General features: G+C 33.6%; 1 protein-coding gene across 3 annotated transcripts in view; it reads right to left on the bottom strand.

Moving 5' to 3' along the window:
* The window catches only part of LOC137926268 (uncharacterized abhydrolase domain-containing protein DDB_G0269086-like), a 52,697-nt gene that overhangs the window by 28,290 nt on the left and 8,217 nt on the right, over window positions 1-16,190 (bottom strand). The gene's annotated exons all lie outside the window — the stretch shown is intronic.

The following is a 16,190-nucleotide window of genomic DNA, read 5'->3' as shown; positions in this document are numbered from 1 at the left end:
TTTTTTTTTTAAATTATGGGAGTAAAAATAAACATAAATGAAAAGGAAACATTGAAAGGAAAAAATTGGAACCGACAATAGAAAATTTTTATACAGTTAACGAATTAAAATCTTTTCTGGAATACGATATTTTAATCTATGTATGTTTTAATTAAGAGTACTATTAAATAAAGTTTCAGAAAAATACCAGATGAAAACAAATAAACGATATTTATGTTTTCACTATAACCTTAGGCGCTCACTTTAATAGCTCGCAAAGCATTGATATGATTAATATGCTCTGAGTTTATTGTGGGCTCTTCACACATCAGGGTGCGTTTGGAACCCTCGTACCTTTTTTTAAAAAAAAGAATACCATTACAGGGCAACTTATTGATTCGAGATCCTACGAAATTGGGCTCTTTGGCATTCATTTCAGAAAGACGTATGATCAGTGCTCACTAATACGGATCCTAAATGAGTATTACTAAATTATTAAAAATAAATTATAAAACAAATAACAAAGTGGATTCTGATAGTAATTCACGTCTATGATCTCCTGGTCTTATGTCTGCCTAACAGGCCTTATGCCTTATTCTAGAACAGTGCGAGAGAATATAGACGTTCCTCAACTTGAAGTCTCTCACACAGCGTAAACCCGACACGATATCGCCGAACACCGTGTGGGTTTGAGTGGTTAGGAATCCCACATAACACCGTCCTTCCTCAAAAGCAAGAGTAAATATTCGTAATTCCGCTTCAAAATTCGTAATTTTTTTTAATAATGTTTTATTGAATTTTTATAATCTAATTACATTTTCGTTATTTACTTGTCCAACGTTCAAGCATACGGGTAGAATCTATCATTTGGATATGGGATGTGAATTCATTCTGTTGACGTAATTTCGTAAGACTTAGATTCGACGCGGATGTCAACATTAAGAGTAGGTCGACTGTTTAGTGAACTCAGATATTACTGGCTGCATATTGTATTGACTACAGGCATAAAAAATTAAAAAAAAAACTGTCAAGCTTACAGAGTACACTACTAAGACGTCAAGTTTTGTATTTTGCGTCCTGATATATATTTGGACTATCTTTAAGATTATATAGGGTGATTGCTTATAGGTGTAAGAGTTTCAGCAAAAAAAATGTGAGGCTTTTATACCTCTTTTCAATCACACTGTGTCAAATGATCTTTCTTAAATATGTAACAATAATTTATTTTTCTACTGGATTGCGACAGGCACATAATTTCTAGCAGTACAAAGTTTTCAGGGACGAATAGTAAACAATATTTAATCAACATACGTAATAATCCTGTTATATTATTTTTCTTGATCATCTACATATATAAAGCTATACATTCACATGTATAGTTGCAATAATGTTACGTTCACTCTATGGAGACGACACTAATATTGTCATCAATATTAATTGTTGCCAGAATTAAGAAATAGGATTTTTAAGACTACTGCAATCACGTATATAGACTTCAGACAAACTTATTCGTCTCTGAGCAAAACTGAAACAAAAAACGCCCCAAATTCTATTTTTAAGCATACGGAACCATAAATAAATATTCGTATATAATAAATAGAATTGAGTAACTTATTTCGTAACCACGAAAGTCGTAAATCAAAAACGGCGTTCTCGGATTATTTTATAACCGGGCAGTTAAAATGACTAATGGAAACTACAAAAGAATCTCGTAAAAATATTAGGTTTCCCTCAGTTAATGGGGCTATTTAAAATTGTTGAAATGTTTTTAAGGACCTTTTATATTGTTCGCTTCCGGACGATCACAACATGACATGACACTTGACTGTTATGGCCGAAGATTTCGTTGTATCGTTGTCTAGTGCTATTTTTTCTTACTATGACATTATAGGTCATAGGCTCCCCAATAGATGGAAGGACGACATAGGTCGCGGGAGTCGCTGGTTGCGGGTAGCGTATGAATGGCGATTTCAGAGAAGGACTCGAAGGGATTTTCTCAGTATACTTCCCCAAATCTCCTCCATATTACAGATCTAGATTTGTTTATTAAAATTTTCTTTAACATTTTTCAATTGCTTTACCGTTACTAGATCGAATCGGAAATGAAAAGATCTGTAATCGAACGAAAGTAAGTCGACATGCCTCAGCGGGTAGGCAAGCTAGAATGGAAGTGAGCAGGCGTTATAGAGCATAGAACTGGAGTGGAGACACGAACCAGTATGGAAAAGGCACCTTTGTTAAGGTTATCGGAAGGCGCAGGATACAGACCGTTTCCAATCGGACTTATTAGAAATATAGGCGAGTATTATATGCAGCAATAGACATCCTACAACTGAAATGATTATGATATATGACAGAAAAAATAGAACAGAGTAAATCACTAGCAAAAAGTCATCTAGGATACCATGTTATATACTTTAACATCCCTTAACGGTAGTTCATAAGTAATATTTTGCTTTGGTTTGAAGATAGCCGCTGGGGCCTTAACCCTTAATAACCTAGAGTTTCAATTTTGATACCAATCTTTTAAACCGAATGTTCACATTACTATTAATTTTTTTATAGGTTGGCTGTACGTATTTTACTGTTGTATAATATTCTTTCCAATGATATTAAAAAAAAATCTATTTTTCCCTCCATCTAGACTCTCAAGCAAACACAGTAATATTAAAAAAATCAATTTCGTAAATCAGGCTACAAAGGGTTAAGAATGTAGAATGGAAACCAACGACCGGAAAGTTCAGCCTAGGGTGTACTTCCAAGTTGAATAGACGACCTTGTTAAGGTTGTCGAAACACGCCGGATGCAAGCCGCTTCCGACCGGTTCGGCTAGAAATCTATTGTTGAGATCCAAGTCGGTATGTCGACGTTTCACGCTGAAAATATGGTGATGATGATGAATAATACTCACATCAGATATTTGAGTTTCAAGTCAGCAATCTATTCGACTATGTATGTTTAACAACGCTTCACTAAAATTAATAATCATATTAAATCGCTCGTTCCAGACAGTAAAAATTACCATCTGAATATAGTAAACTTATTTTTTAATAAATTTCTGTAGTCCTGTGGCATGTGGTACCGTCTTAGTGAAATTATATCGCAGTGATATCCAGATCATATATATATATATATATATATATATATATATATACATATATATATAATTACACGTGTTAAAACTTTATATGTATAATGTACAGATCATTCGTTAGCAAAAAGCTCTAAGGCTTTTTAAACTTATTTCTAATCACCGTATATAAAGTAATCACTTTGAAAAATGTTACATTAACTTATTTTTTATTAGAATGCGATAGGCAAGAAACTTCTGGCAGTATAAAGTTTTATAGTAAATTATAATTATTTTGCATAAGTAATAATTCAATTTGTGAAATCGATTTCGGTTATTTCTACAGCTATTGACTTTTAAATAGGGTGTACAATACGTTGATTGATAGCAATCGAGTTCTATTTTAAAGGTAGTAAAAAATAGATACATGTCGATTCCCAAATCACGTGAAACTGCTATTGTCATATTGATGTCTCATTTAGATATATTATATGCACTTAAATCTTCAAAGACTTCCAACTACCTATCCCAGCTACCTGGTATTCATTGTGCTGCCAAAATATTGACAGGTGTTCCGACAGTCCATCACTTCTAATTATAATTTGTTTGCGTTATGTTAATATGACTCATTGCTTTTAAATTTACGATAGCAACTTAGTACTACCGTAGTCCGGTGTTCCGACATAAGTTAATTACTTCTCTTAGTTTGGGATTGCCCTCTGTGTCTGCCAATTCGGCAATAAAGCATGTGATGTAACGACCCGAGCCGAGGCTCTCGGGGTAGCCTTCGAGTTGAGCTATATTTCGGAGAATCTTCTTACATTGTTATATTTAAATTACTGTAACTATGTAGAGAAAGGAATTCCTTGTGAGCCTTTTCTTACTTGAGCCTACTGCCTTAATGGTATTTGTAATTACCTCGGATTCATGTGTGAGAGCATGGCACTTAGGCTAAAACTTGTTTATGTAATCAAGTTTACGTAGTTTCATCAGTTTTGACGCTGCATTTTACGATATTGGAAAAAATAGGAGCCTATCGAGCAATGATTCATTATAATATGAGGAGGGTTGGTGTCACCTAAGGATTGAAATGTGCGAATATTCTTACGTATTACTAGTCTGTCATCGTATTGTCGTTGCGTAGTCTGGAGACTCATAAATGTATCTCGGTATCAGGACTACGTTGAAGGTAATTCTAGGGATTATTTTTCATTATTTTGTAGGAGGTATGGCCTATAATTAGCAAATTCGAAATGAAAGTAGTGGTCTGATGCACGTTCTAAGAACTGGCTACTATTAGTAGATTCAAAGCTACATCTACATGCAGGTCTTTTTTATGCAAGTACCACTGTATGACACCCGGATTTTTGTGCAGGCACGGTAAATATTCTATCCTCAACAATTTAAATTGAAAAGTGTTTATTGATCTTACAAATTTAAACAATAAATTTTACAACGCGGTCACTACCGCAAATATATAGGAAACATAACTGTAAACATTAGAACGAGTTCCGAAACGTTCAGTGCTTACATACAAAGTGGCCCATATCAGCGTGAAATAGTCGCTGCCCCGTTAACAACGTTGATTCAATGCCAAAAATTATTAATAACCGACTTCCCGTGTCCCACTGTGCGTAGGGAAGTCTCTAACGAATATTGTGTTACAGCTTTAAGGGCCCAGAAACTAAATTAATTAGAAATATCGCATCCAGCGGCTGATATAATGACGTCATCATTACAAATATATCATCATTATATAAGCTGCTAGACGCCCATTGCAAGACATAGGCTTCCTTCAAAGATTGCTGCAGCAACTCCCGCGATTCTTAGTCCTTGGTCCATTAATTTAGGTTGCTATATTCATATAATATAGTATTCATATCATATAAGCTACTCATTTTTATTAATTTATATTGACATTCACATAGGATCATATGTAGAGACAAATCATCACGAGAAGAAGGCCATCGTAAAGCTTCTCTTGCTTGCTTAGTTTCGGTTGAAGCTGTTAGCCCGGGGGGCTTTAATAGTTTCATCGGAACTGAGTTCACGGAGCGGAAGGGTCCGTGAACTTAATAAAACAGAAGTTGGACAGACACATTTCAGTTGTACGATGACATTCGCACGTAGTAAACCGCTCTACCCGAGTAGAGCTGTGTAGTGTTGATGTTGTAAATCTTCTCTGTGATGACATTATTCAACATAAAACGAAGAGAGTTCTCAATGCGCCTTGATCTGAAAAGACCCCACAACAAACTCAGACGAATGTTTTTTGGTCACAGGCAGTATCCGTAATAATAAAAGTAGTAGAGCAATTCATTTACTTGATTTATTTCAATAATTAATTTATTTTATTTATAATTAAAAATAAAAATAAAAATGAAAATCTAAATATATTAATGACGACTAAATAAAATTCGAACTTAGTTTTTTGAGACACCATAACCAAAATATGACAAGATTTCTGTTTATAAATCCTTTCGCTGTTGTATTGTCTCCAATAATACTCGTATAATCATGACAAAAAAATGTTAAAAAAGGTCGAGGCAATATATGATAATTAAGATTAATTTTTTATGTCACGTGTGTTCATAGTTTATTTCTCAAAAAAAATTTTTTTTTTCTTAAGTTATTATCTATGGTGTATAATAAAGTGTAAATAAAAAGATAAATAGTTATGTCTAAATATTGGTCATGTAAGATTTCAGTGTCCCGAGACTTCCGTTACGCACAGTGGATCAAGGAAAGTCAGTCAGAAATAATTTTTGTTAATTCATTCATTTATACACCATAGTATCGCCAAAATGACTCTAAGTTGATGAAATAGCATATGAATTATATTCAAACCAAAATAAATTTTAACGAAAATAAATTGAGTTTCAGCATAAAATATAACACTCGTATATATTTCATATATAATTAGATAATCTTTTTTTTGTTGAAACTATATTTAAATAAACACAACTTTTCTTGTTTTTGTTATGATTGTCCAACCAGCGTTTATAGAATTTTTAAATAATATATAGATAGCAAAATTGTATATTTATGATGCCGACAGCATAACTTTTTAATTTTTGAAAACTAGCCAGAATTTATTAACCTGTAGAATTCTATAAAAAATTCAAATTAATTTAACATATTTCAGAATAATCACTTCATACGGAATCATTGGAAATTCAACTCTTTACAGCTTTTACGTTTAAAACCAATCATACTGTTTCCGGTCTTTTATTATTAAATCCAGATGGTAATCTTTCCTGAAAATTATAAATAAGTAAATAGAGATTCATTTTTCAATCTCTTATTATAATACTATTGTATCTATTATGTAAGATCCTTTATGTTCTAAATTATTATCTCCCTGCACGATATCTAGTACACCACCTATTGGATGTTGATCAAAACGTACGGATAATATATAAATATACTGTTCGATATTAAAACGCAGCTAAATTTAGGAATATGAGATAGTCATTGTGACGTTTCCAACACGCCCGTTTCGATGAAACGACTTTATAGTGATGAGCGTGAGTTTTCTAATATATCGATATTTTTTTTGCGTCAACCATTTCTTTAATAAATTTTGACTGAGTTATAAACTTGAGTATATCTAACGGTGTTAATAAAATCATTATTAAATATCATTTCTCTTATATTATTTATCCATATCATTATACTTACTTTTGATTAGTGATTATGGTCATTTGTTTACGTCTGAGGAAAGCGAGTCCACTCTTATTGAAATTAGAAACAAATTGAACTCCACAATGATGTTCTTTAACTTGAAATACGTGGATACGGAAGTTCTAAATGCATCTTGATTTGAAAAGTGCCCACTACAAGTCCAGTCGTGTTTATTTTATGACCACTTTTTAATCTGTATTATGACTTAATAGTCCTTTGTTGTGAGATATTTACACTAGACCCTTTGATAAATTTTTTAAATATTAATTCAAATTAGGGAAGTCAAATTTTACGCAATAAACCGTGGTAATAGTTGTGGTGGAGATCCGCATTAAGCCTATGCCATTTGAAATGGACTGATAATTAAAATGCTTCCTCTTTTAACCACTACAACAATGAACTTACAAAGAAACAAGTAAAGCACAATTTAGCTATTCCAAAAGAGTGTATTATTCTTAAAATAATGGTCATTTTTGGTCAAAAAATTATTATAAAAATGGCCCTTTGGTTATATAAATAAAAAATTTATACACATTATTGCTTATCTGTGGATGACCACAGATTAAGATAGAATAAGTTCGTTTGGGAAAAATAAAACCAGATCTAGGAGTTAAGTAATGTGATTATATAAATCAAAATGAATTATTTTCTTATTGAGAATAGCTTAAAATATTATTTGCACATACTGCTATTTTAAACATTAGTTAGTAGGTCAAAAGTTGCATTTTGCTTATGTAATATTTTCTTTTTAATTGCAGATAAGTTCGCGGTTAAAAATTTATAAAAAAAAATTAAAATTTTAAAAGTATAATATTCAAAATGAAGTGATTCTTAAATCTCAGACGACAGATTAATAAGAAATGTAGTTAAGCGCCTGATAGATTTTAAAGACACTTGCTCCTACACGGGCGTGTATGGAAAGACGTTTTCTCACGTAAACCAATAAATAGAAAGTTCCGATCTTAAAATAGAAAGGTTCCATTGGGCAGCATACCTAAACTCCCTTGAACTACGTCACATATCTACAGCGCAAACGTAATGTCACGGTATAATGTAGGTCATAGTGTTTGGCACTGGATTTTAATCGGCTGCGTGTGGAATGATGAGCCGTTGATGGAAATATGGATGTGTGACGTCTGCAACATCACTGTGATTAATTGTTACGTAATTTAAAAGTAGGTGAACTATTTCATTTCTTTTTCAATGAATAGACTGCTGCCAAACTGCACCATAAACCGCATAACGATACTTCATTATGCTTATATATATTATTATATCTATGGTGTAAGACACGAATTATGGTATCAAGGCAAGAATTTCAATAAAAATTCCCTGATCATCATATTTTAGCCATAGGGAATCTACAGCAGGGTATGCTGTCTTCCACATAGATTTCCAATAGGACCGGCAGAAAGCGGTTTGCGTCTAACGTATTTTGACTACCTTTATAAGGTGTTCAACCTACCTATGTAGGCTACCTGGATCCGTGGTCTATACTTTAGAACCTCAAACTCTTGAAATTGGATCCCGATGGTCATCTGTCATTCGAAATTGTTATTACGTTTGGGCAAATTCCGTATGCTTGGAAGATACTAATGAAGAAATTTTAAAAGATGCTAGCCGTTCATTACTTTTTAAGTGAGGGTTTCTTAGACTTAAGAATAGAAAAAGCTCCGATTTTGCGAACATAATCTTACACAAAAACAACGATTTTACCTTTGATACATAATATATAAGATAGAATTATTGTAAAAATGTAATTAATAACAATATCAACGTTCTTTTCGATAATTTAAGGATGTATATAATGTACTTATGGTTGTAAATAAGTAATAATAAATAATAAATGTAAATATGGTTTACTCATTAAACCTTTTTTTTGTTTATAGCTTATGTAAAAGTCTATACTATTAATGTTAAAGATCAAAGTTGTTCAACCAGCTACGGAAAGATCTCTCTTTCCTAAGACTAATGAAATTTACCGACACAGCCCCGCGGATGTGCAAATTGAAGTGACAGTATGTAGTATACATTGCGTGAAGAATATAGGCGCCAGGGCCTTTAGTTTCAGGAGTGGAGACCGTGGATTGGCAAAGGCAGATAGAGCTGCCATCTACAAGGTTGTCGGCCGCCTATGTTCACCAATGGACGTTCTATGTTAGAAATAATGATGAAGACATATTCATTTAAATAGTGATGTCGGTATATCGTTTGATTAATTAACATAGCTACGTGTAGCTACTACACAAGTTTATCGATAATTACACAAATCGAAACATCTCCAAACTGAGGCCAACACTAGAACTTTCTCCGCGCACGCGCTTCTATTTTTGGTCAAGACAAAGACCTTTGCGGCGCATTATTTACAATTTATAGCTTTTGTTTCATATGCCACTAACGTTGGTGGCATTTTCTTGGATATATCTACTTTCATATCTCTCTTATCAAAAAGGGATGATATTTGAATTAATTACGCTTTTAGTAATCCGTGGCAAAAAATGCCGCTCTATGTGCTAACTAAGACGAGGACGGTATTTTAATTAAATTTTTTTTAATTAAGTGTATGAAAATAATGTCTTTTAAACATTTCTGTTTATTTTATCGTATATGAAAGCACCTGTTACATCGATATGTATTCTATATATTCTCATAATTTAGTTACTGAATTGAAATTTCTCAAAATTGTCTGATCTATACATAGGTTCTTATTCACGAGCTCGCAGCCGCGAATGAAGAATGAGAAATATTAGATTGGCAAGTTGTAATGGCATTGGGCAGTCCGTATAGCGAGCAAAGTAGATTGCCGATAGGGTCTTAACACACTGGTGTGGAAATCACGTACCGCCCATGGGTTGGAACTCCACCCACAAAGAAGGCAACACTGATCTTTTACAACCAGTCCTGTTAGATATCTATGATCCAGGCTTATTCCCAGCAGTAGATGCCTGACATTGCTGAAATAATGATGTTTTCATTGGGTGTCTGAAAGTAATACCCTTTGCACATATTATTGGCGTGATAACGACGGCGTGTCCATGTAAATTTCGTCTTAAATTTTAAGAGACGCCATTACTTCTTTCAACATTCTCAAAATAATTAGTAACGTCAATGGAACAAATTAATTATAGCCATCCCACATCCGTCGCCCACGCCTCAAAACACACGTTTGCTGGAAATCAGGATGCGTTTTATTGCACCAAACTGTTAAATCCTACTACGAAACCTGTTATGAACCTTATTTTATACTAATAAGAAACATAATGCAACGTACGCGATGTTAAAATAAATTTGTTATTTTAATTAAACATGAGAACCGGAACGTATTTGACGTTATTCAAGATGGCGGACGTCATTGCGTGGCATTGAACTTCAAGACTAAAAATGCAGTGAAATTTTCCGTTGAAAAACTTCTATATACTTTAATTATATGGTTATTATTTATTTAATATGGTTAATCTAAACAAAAACTTTTCATTTATTTAGCTCGTTATTGCATATTTATTTTATTTTACTCCGCCATAGATTTATATGGGGGACATAACATAATTGCTACTCTTGCAGGTGGGTGTTGGCGTTCCCAGTGTGGTATTATGGGTACACAAAAGACGCTGTGGCTCATTCTCTGGAAAAGTTTTCAGAGAAGTGGAAATACTATATAAATTAATGCACAAAGTGTGAATTACATAAGATTGTATTCCGGGAATCGAAAAGTAAATCATCTACCGCTGAGCTACCACTGCACAAATTTTAATAATTATCGATATATTTACTTGCTATTCAGAGGAATAAAGACATAAAATGGCTATATACCCTTCGTTAGTAAAATACTCTAGCCTTCTTAAAACTGAATTTTTTTAAATACGATATATTCGGACAGGAATATTAACATAAACAAAGTATTTCGGTACTTCGCTAATATATAATTTAAAAATGATCTATTTTGTGCTATCTCGATCACGATTTGTAATTTTAAACTAGACAGTTTGCCCAGCTTATTCTCAGTTTAAGTTGGTGCTGTTAGACCGGCTTTTACAGCTTCATCGGAGCTCAATAGTTTTTCTTCTAATAGTTTTTTTCACGGAGCGGAAGGGTCCGTGAAATTAAAAACTATTAGGGCGCGTACCATTTGCATGCAAACGTTCGCACGTAGAGTAGTAGTAGAGCTGTGTATTGTTAGTGTTGGTGTTGTGTATATATGGCTTGGGACGGCAGCGTGGACCACAGGCGAGCCAAAGAGGGACCCGAATCCAACCTGGTTTCGCCCACTGTTCGCGATTAGGGAACAGGCGGCCTCTTCTTAAAAGCGGGTGTTGTGGTACAGTTTGCAGTTGCCTTACAGCTTACACTGATAAGCTACATATATCGTATAACTGTTATCCCACGAACCACGACCGGGGTGGTTTGAGCGAAGTCTACTCCATTTTGTTTTACAAGCCAGTCGCCTTTAAGAACGCCGCTGTAACAGAATGCCGCTTAGACAAATGTCGCTACAAAAGATGGCGTGCCAATTGTTTCGCCATGCGGCTGACATTACTCTTTATGTTAATTTTTCACGCGGTTGTATAAACAGCGATGTAATTTTGTCCATTCCCATTTATATCTACCAAGTATCTTCACTGAAAGGATTGTAAATTATATCTCTACTTTTAAAGTCTAAGCCGACTGCCCCAGGCGCTAATTTTGTGCCCTTAGTATAGAGAGACATCAGATGAAATGACACAAACCAAAAAAAAAAAAATCTAGTTCCAAGAAACTGAAAATGACAACGCACAAACAATATTTGTCTTTAACTAAAATAACACAACAACTTAGGAAACTTTTATTACTGTAATTTGTGTTGAAATGATGATGACGATGAAAAGAAACTTAAATAGCCACGTAATGTTCAGACGAACATATTGATATAGACAAAATAATCTGCGTCTTCGCTATGGTTAATGTAACAATTTGTAGCACATCTACGTACGTATGTCTACGCATGCGCAAAATGGACGCGCGGCGTATGATTTGTAGGCGGCTGTCAAAACCGCGTTTCACGCCGAAAAATATTATGAAATATAATAAGGGCGAACGGCGTCAAGTGACATATGTGTTGTTTGTGATTTTATATTAAATCTTTAGTACTGTGATGGAATATGTAATTAAATACTATCTTATATCTATAATTCTTAAAATGTACAAGTGAGTGGTGAAAGTTTTATGTAAAAATTATTTCATTCGCAGGACAAATAATTTATTACGGCGTTGGTGTGTCTAAAGTTGTAGGTGAAGTGACTTTTAAAATAAACTGTCTTTCTTTCGTCCAACCGTTTTAATTTTTGTGCTCCACCTCGCTTGGTGTTGTGTCTAATATTGCCTATCTAACTTGTTAAACTCGACAACAAATTAAAAAATATTACATTTTAATTAGGAACTCCTTATTGTCATTTTTTAAATTTTACATTATTTTATTTTACTCATTAAGGAAGGTTAAAAAACTAGTTCAACTAGTAATAATGATAGGCGATATACATAACAAGGAGTCGTCACTAGCTTCCGCCTTTAGCACGATTAGATAGTGTGGACATAATAAAGAAATCAAAATGCTACGTAGAAGTTAATAAAAGTTATTCAACCAGCTTTACAGTACATATAGGATGTAAACTAAAATTTTTATTTTAAATTCATACGACAAAGAAATCGTACTTTTATATGCGCTATTAAGCACAAATTCTTCAGCCAATTCATTCAACCTTTGAGGAGCATGCAAAAGAAATGAGTTTTTCTATAGTTACTGCTACCATAAGGAACAGAGAGCAGTTTAGGATTTCTCTGCCGTAAAGATGATCCTGTGTAAATGTAGAACTAATGCTCTGCGCCTTGACAGCGCACTAAATGGTGACACCTACATCGATGGAGACAATTGCCCGAAAAAAAATCGCTGTCATGAATACCATACTTTTATGGATGATATCGTACGAATTTGCGTTTGATCTTATTTACATAGTAAGTGTATTTAGGATTCCAAGCCTTGGATTCACATTCAATGATACTCGTTGTTTAAATATAATTTCTCACTTACACTTAAATATTTCGTTAAATACTTTTATGATATAAAAAGAGTTTTGTATATATTTATATATGTATATGTGGATTATTTATTGTTAGATATTGATCTACTTCTCTCTACTTACTTGCCGTTGTATATCGTAAAAATTGTGAATGTTACGCACCTTAAAGAAGCAGGTGTATCAGTATTTATAATTGTTATAATGCTTAATTTTAACGTTTTAATGCTTCTATATTTCATACGTGTGCTTTACTTAAGAAATAAATGACTAGACTAAGTATAATCCAAAAAACGGATAAAGTCATGGGTGGTACTCTCGCGTAGCAGCAAAATCGAAGAACGTATAAGAAGTTGGTGGGCTCCCAATTCGGTGTAAAATTTACTTCAACGATCTAGGCTCTTGAGCGAGCCCTCGAGGAGATTGTAAAACTTTACACTAGGCTATGATAATTAACCCTTAACTTGGCAGATTTTTTTTAATATTACATTAATATTCATACCGTTTGACTTTTAAGACCCAAGATGCCAACAGAAAAAACTGAACAAGCGTTCGAAAATTAAGAAATTACCTAAACATTCACGTACAAATGATTACTTTGCGTTTAAAATTGATGCCACTTTTTTTTTTAATTCTGATGTATCTCTACAGATACATTATCAAGAAAAGGGTTAAAACCAATATTATTGTTCAATTAACTAATTTGTAACTTGAACCTTCATATTCTGCCCTATTACTAACCTGCGACTCCTGTCTGATGTCACAGTTCAAGCAGAGAGAATAATCATCTTATCGATAGCCATTTAACATTGTCAATACAAGATTTCTGTAATAGCGTTCCATATGAAACAGTTATGTATTTTACTTCACAAAACAGTGTTTTATTAAGGATAGGAAACCTCTCTATACTTGTCAGGTTCTCTACACCTAAATATCAGTTCAAAAATCAAATATTTTTTATTGTAATTCAATGCAAAACTGTTTATCGCCAACTCTTATAAGGATAATTCAAAAACTATAACATAATCTTAATTTTTTTTGATAACGTGTTTAAATGGATTTCTGCAGTAAATCTGTATATCTGTAGTCTCAAAATGGGATACAATCTATTTTGTATTTCATATTTGATTGAAAAAGTAAGCAATCAAGACGTCGAAGAGACCGATATTGAAAGCTGGGGTCGTTCGCGAGCGAATAGAAATAACACAAATCCATTACATATTCGAATAGACACGTATCGATGCACTTCAATCGATAAATCATTCGATTTATCGCCTCCGTCGGTCGATATATAGTTGGCTCGGGGCCAAACGGCTCCTTTCAACCGTTTTCTCATTTTATTACAGATACAAAGCAATACGCGTATATCGTACAGCGCCATGTTCATGGCAATGAACTATTTAAACGCAACCATAGTGATGTCCATATGTTAGATTTTAAGCGAAAATAACTATATTATTGTTGTTTCAGCAAAAAATAAGTTGAGAGTTTGAAAAAGAGTTTTGTTTATTGATTGTTAATTAAGAAGCTTTCGGGCAAATATAATAGTGTCGAGCCCGTGTCGAGTGTCGACGAAGGTGAAACAGTAAGGATAACAGCGACATCTAAGAAAAATCAGAGGGATAAGAAGATTGTTTAAAATTATATTGTATTGAAAGTAATTTGCAATAAATAAAATCGTACCAGTGATCTCGACAAAGCAGTCGTTGGAGGTTCTCTTATAAAAAATACTACCTCGGCTAATTTTTTTACGTACGTATATTACGACTCGGGGAGCTTCTTATTTTTACCGCGACTAACTCAAAAGATTACACCACGTATTGCATTAGTATTAGTAATAGTTTAACGCCAAACAACATTAAATACAAGATTAAGATTTCACCATCATCGTATCAGCCGACAGATGCCCATTGCAATGTTGCCTCCTCCAAAAATCGCTACAATGACTGGCCTTGTGTAATGCCATCGCAAGAATTCGATTCTCTATCAGTTCACTTCATTTTAATATCACATAAAAGTAAATATGAAAAGATATGAAGTAAATATAAAGAATATATGAATCCTCATCAACATATCAACCGATATATGCCCACACCAAGACATAGATATTCCCCAACTTGCCGCGGCTTGAGATCACTCCTCAAGAAACTTTCGGCCTTAACGACCCACGAGCACGAGCTATGTGCCCCACCCACTGCTACTTTACACGAGCATATCGCTAAATCTCATCATTTCTGATTTGTTCTCACAACGAAGCTTCGAGCATAGCCATCTCCGTTGCTCTATGAGCCTTTTTTAAGGCAAGATTAAGTTTAACTTCGTAAATAATCTAATTAATGACAATCGTACATGGTATACCCTTGACTTCTAGTATCTCTATAAACAGAGATATGTCCTCTTCATTTATTCCTATAGCTTAAATTAATTTTATATTATTTCAACTCTGGCAACACAAAGATAAACGTTTTGTTTCTTTTGACATCAACTGCCAAAAAAAATTCTTTTCTTTATAATATGTACTGTATAATTAAATGAAAAAAGCGTTTAAAATATTTAAAACTCCCGAAACGAAAGTAAATCTATTGTCGTATTTATTCACGTGGAAAAGTCACCACCGTCACGCAAATAAGAACTACAGTTAAAGGCACGACATAGTGTGTGATCAACTTTCTACATGCAAATAGAGATAACATGCGCAATTGCTCAGATTCAAATCCGTGAATTGAATAAAAAACACAGCTAAATAATTTTACCGATAATTAAAAGATTCTGCAAGATTAAATCTATTCCCATGTATATGCCCAAAAAAGTAACTGACCAAACAATATACATAAGATAAGAAATTAGTTTTAAATTAAAGATGACTACTTATCACCAGAGCGAAGGTTGTCTTCATCTTATTCCTATTCTCTTATGAGAACAATCAGGGTAATTACTTGGTAATAATTTATATTAATAAAAAAAATATCGTCTAATGTGTTGTTAAGCGCAAAACTCGAGACCTACTTGACTCTACGAGAAAAGTTTTTTTATCATCATCATCAATTTCAAATTTCAATCATAGGAGGTCCTTTTATAGGTATAGGCCTACCTCATAAATTTCTAATACCGATTGGAAACATTCGGATGTCCTACGCTGAGCTACCCAAGTCGTGGTCACCACTCCAGTCTTAAGGATCAGTGGCCATTTGTTCTGCGCATAACCACATACGTCAATCCGTTGCGCTATGATTAAAGGATATGTAGCAAAAATACTTTTCCTTTCCTATATCCCCACAGATCCCACAGATCACAGATCCTATAAGCCCCACAGAGTAAATAAGAACATCTGTCTCTAGCTGTCAAACCATAGAACATCATTCGAAACATAAAAAGAGTTTGCTAGAATCTAATCAAACAAAAAATATCAT

This window comes from Battus philenor, unplaced genomic scaffold, assembly GCF_028537555.1.
Source record: "Battus philenor isolate CCGP_79_NKW_IND1 unplaced genomic scaffold, ilBatPhil1.0.hap1 SCAF_29, whole genome shotgun sequence".
In the NCBI taxonomy this organism is placed as follows: Eukaryota; Metazoa; Arthropoda; class Insecta; order Lepidoptera; family Papilionidae; genus Battus; species Battus philenor.
This window is presented reverse-complemented; position numbering and strand designations above follow the sequence as displayed.